Source organism: Marmota marmota, unplaced genomic scaffold (assembly GCF_001458135.2).
Source record: "Marmota marmota marmota unplaced genomic scaffold, marMar, whole genome shotgun sequence".
Lineage (NCBI taxonomy): Eukaryota > Metazoa > Chordata > Mammalia > Rodentia > Sciuridae > Marmota > Marmota marmota.
The window spans coordinates 27,324,403-27,329,142 of record NW_026000101.1 but is presented as its reverse complement, the minus strand read 5'-3'; the positions used below and the strand labels follow the sequence as shown (position 1 = coordinate 27,329,142).

The 4,740-nt window shown below is 36.1% G+C and overlaps 1 pseudogene; it reads right to left on the bottom strand.

Annotated features, from left to right (window-relative positions):
• Positions 1-3,077: 3,077 nt before the first annotated feature.
• On the bottom strand, positions 3,078-4,162 carry LOC107147664 (annotated as a pseudogene).
• Positions 4,163-4,740: the final 578 nt, after the last annotated feature.

The window sequence follows — 4,740 nt, the reverse complement described above, 5'->3', positions numbered from 1 at the left end:
TTTCTTTCTTCTTTTGCACAAGAGGAGCAAGGAACCTGGTTGCTGAAAGATAACCATTAGTCCAACTCTCTCAGGTTCTAGGATCTAATCTACCACAAGACCAAAGCATCAATAATTTGGTCTCTTTCATTTTGTCTCTATGATCAACAAGAAAGTGACACTAGATAAATATATATCCACTATCAAGAATAAAAACTTCCTTCAGGTGGGCTGTTTCTACAAGTAGAACTAGAAGAAGAAAGGGAGAGAGTATTAGTAATATCATCTAATTTGTTTGCTGAAAGACAACCTCCAAAAAGGGACTAGATAAACCTGCCCTCGAAAATAAGAGCAAAATAAACAAAAATTGAGAAAATGTGTGCTTAGCAGACATGAAATAAAAGAAATAATAAAAGGATTTTGTTACATTCTGACAGAAGAAAATGACCTTAACAGGAAAGAAAAGAAATACATAGGAATTCAATGAGAAATAATCAACATAGGAAATGTTAAACACATGGCGGTAAATCAAAATAACTTATCTCTAAAACATTACTATATGTTTAATATGTATAACTAAAATACATGACAACACAAATGGTGGGCAACAGGTCATAAAAGAAGTTTAAATATGTCAAGGACATTATCCAGGAATTGGTCAAAGTAATCGTTTTCATAGAACGAATAAACCAGGATACATTTTATACTACCCAGATGAATGAGTAAATAGAAAAACAAAAACAAAGAATTTCTAGTAAGTTAGACAAAGGGACAAACAGATGAATAAAAATATTTAAACACTAAAAAATTATGGCAAGACAAAAATGGACTATAAATGGGGCCTAAACAGAAGAAGCATTGTGGTAGGAACAATAACCAAATATAAAAGTAGTTTAAATATCCAAACAAAAGTCTTATTATTATACTTGATTTTAAAAAGCAAAAGCAAAATACCACATATAAGGAAGAAACTCTAAATATAGTGATGACAAAAATATTGGAATTAAAATGATGAAAAAGAAATCGTATTCAGCAGGTCCCAATGCCATCTTTTTATGATGAATCAGTACACACATTTATACTGCTACAATGTTCACAATACTGTTTCATGATTTTCATTGTGGTATATATTTGAAAATCCTAATTAAAAACTTACATTTGACAAATAAAAAAATCAAAGGATATTCTTGGCTCTGTAGCAAATAGCAGTATAAAACACAGTATAAAAACAGCAGTATAAAAACACTTGAGGCAATAAATGAAATAAAGAGAGACATTTTTTCAATGATAAAGGAGATGGTAGGGCTGGGGATATAGCTCAGTTGGTAGAGAGCTTGCCTCACATGCACAAGGCCCTGGGTTCAATCTCCAGCACCACCAAAAAAAGAAAAAAAAAGAAATGGGCTGGGGCTGTAGCTCAGTGGCAGAACACTTGTCTAGCATGCATGAGGCACTGGGTTTGATCCTCAGCACCACATTAAAGTAAACAAATAAAAAAATAAAGGCACTCTGTCCATCTACAATAACAAAAAAAGAAAAATAAACTCATATAAAGGGGATGGTAGAAGACGAGGAAGATTAAAAAAAAAAAAAAAAAAAAAGCCCGAACTCTAACTCTGTGTGTATCAAATAGTAGGGCTTTAGATTAGATGAAAAGCAAAACTTAACTCAAAACAAAAATGTAAAAATTCATGAACATAGGAGATTTTAATGTGCTTCTCTCAATAACTGATAAAATAAGCAGTCAAAAATAAGTAAGAAAATACAAAAACCAAATATAATTATCAAATCCTCACAGAACCTGTACCAAATATAAACCAAGAAACATCCTTTTCAGGAACTCATGAAATATTTTCTAAAACTGATTGTACACAGTATCAAAAAGTAAATCCCAGCAAATTTCTAAGAATTGAAATAATTCAAGATATGTTTCTGATTACTGTTGAATAAAACTCAAAAACAAAAACAAAAAGGTAACTAGAAAGTTCCCAAAGCAATCACTGACTTAGGCAAAAAGCAACAACAATTGAAATTAGAACATTTCAAATTGAGTGATAAAGAAACTACAAGTGAATCAAAACTATGGAGATACCTTTAAACAAAAGTGCTTGAAGAGGTTTTATTCCCTTTAAATGTATACATCAGGAAAAAAAGGGAAAGACTAGAAACCAACTAAGCTACCATATCATTCTAGAAGAATCATACCTGAGCAAAAGTATATAGAACCAATGTCATAATAAATGATCAGAAATTGATTAGATAACAAAAAATGAAGAATAATCAGTAAAAACAAAACTTATATTTTTGAAAAAATAATAAAACAAGCTTGCCAAGCTAATCAAGAAAAAATGAATAAAGGAGCACAAAACATGAATTTCTAATATCAGGAATGAAAAAGTTGAACTTACTATGGAAGCTAGAACAATTAAAAAGATAATCAATGAATATTATTAAAATATGTATGTCAGTAAATTTGACAGTAGAGATGAAATAAAATCACTGATAAAAGAGAAAATAGAAAATCTGAACAATCCTAAATTGTGAAGGTGAATCTGATAATAAAAACATTTTTTTGAGTTATTACTTTAATTTATTATTATTTAATTTCACATAAATTAGAATAAAGTAAGCAAATCCAAGATGTCATTTAATATTGCAAGCAAAAGACAAAAAAAGATTAGAGGCAACTATGAATTAAGGAATAAACCAAACCAAGTATTAAGCATCTTTTACATTTCTCTTTTTACATTTTTTTCTCCATAATGTTATACACAACTTTTAATGTGAGGTTCTTTCACATTTCCTTGAAAACCTCTGTGCTGTTAACATGTTGATTAGTTCTGATCATGAAGAAAACATGGTCTGTGAAATTTTTTTTAGAACTACTACAACTGTACCTTTCAGACCCATTACCCAGCAATGAATGTGAGAACCAGATCACTGACAAGGTTATAAACAGAAGCACAAAGAATCTTCAATTAAAAGGAACAACATTGCAAAATAAAAACCCAAACAAGATAATTTCTACTTATGCATAACAGGAAAAGACCACCAACATTTTGCTTCCTCCAGCCCACTGCTCTCCATCCCACAAAAAGCTAACTGCTCTTCAAACATAAGTGAACACTGGACCTCAGACCCAAGTTGATATGGGAGGGTCTGTGAGGCAGGGTCTTGGAAACAGCCCTGGCCCTGGCAGGTGCACCCACTCTACCCATAGCTTTCTCTCCTGTTTTCTCCTCCTCATCTCTCAAAGCCTCCTCATACAGATTAGGGAAGGCATTGGGGTTGGTATCATTGATCTTGGCCAAAACTTCCAAGACCTTCATCTTGCTGGTTTCTGCATGGGCTCTGAGACCCCACAGGAATTCAAAGCTGGGAGGGTCACTATCAGGCACCTAGCGGTACTCCAGGTACTTTCCTGCACTAAATCTTTGGTGATGAGCTTCCGGGGCTCCCCAAAGATTAAGTGCTTCCTCCCAGCATAGATCCCAAATACATTCAGGAATTCCCAGATCTGTGCCTCAGTGGCACGGTTTCCCTTCATGAAGATCACACCCAGGAGCCTCATCAGGAGATATGTCTTGGGAAAGCCCCTACTGCCACTCAGACTTCCCTCATTGGAGACCCCAGCTTGCTAATAAGGATGTAGGAGTGACTGTTGGGATCCACTTCCTTCAACTCAAGGCCAAAGACCAGTTCCACATGCTCAGAGGTTCTCCTGAGGATCTCAGGGAAGTACTCCTTGTACTTCTTGTTGACCACCTTCAGCATATCTGCCTGTGTAATGGGCTCTTTTGTTTCATACTTCTCCAACAGGATCTGCACCAATAGACTGGCCTTCCTGGTGAGAGGATCACTACGTGAGCTCTCAGGAGAAGCTGCTGCCTGGGAGCTGCCTGGCATTCTCTCCTGGGCACCTGCTTCAGAACTTTTACAGGAATCACCTGCACCAGGAGAGCTAGGGGGTGGGGCTCTCTGAGATACCTGGCTAATGCCAGCAGCAGGGGAGCTGGGGGGGTGCACCCTCACCAAAAGGAGAGGAGCAGGGAGACCCCACTTCCTCCTCTGCAGTGGCCTGAGCACCCCTGAGGCCCTGGGTCTCATCGCGGGCCTACTGGCGCTTGGCTCGGGAACATAGCTTACTCTTCTGATCCCTAGGCATGACTGTTGTCAGGGACAGCAGGCAACAAGTGTTGGCACAAGGGATGGCAAGGCTGGGACCAAGACACCTGTCAACACCTGGCATGTCTCTCTCAATAGGCCTGAGGCTACGTGTTCAGTCCAAGGCCTCACTCACCACAGCCTCGTGAAGAGATAAAAACATTTTCACAATGAAGAGAAATCTCAATCCGGATGGCTTTGATGTTAAAGATCCATATATAGAAAAAATCTTTTATAATTATAGATGCAAACAAAATATTAGCAATTATAATTTAATGTCATAAAAAGTAATATGTATTATAGAAAATATGGTTTATTTTAGTAATGTGAAAGTGTCCTTTGCACTCTATAAATCAATAAAACTAACCACATTAACAGAAAAAAAAGAATGAAGCAATGATTATGTCAATAGGTATAAAGAAGGCACTTGATAAAATTTCATAACCATTGGTGGTAAAAATTCTTCTTGGAAAATGGGATGGCATCAAACTCTTTCTTCATAGCAAAGGAAACAATTGAGAGCATGAAGAGAGAGCTTAAAAAATGGGATAAAATCTTTGCCACCTGTACCTCAGATGGGGTGTTAATTTCCAGGAT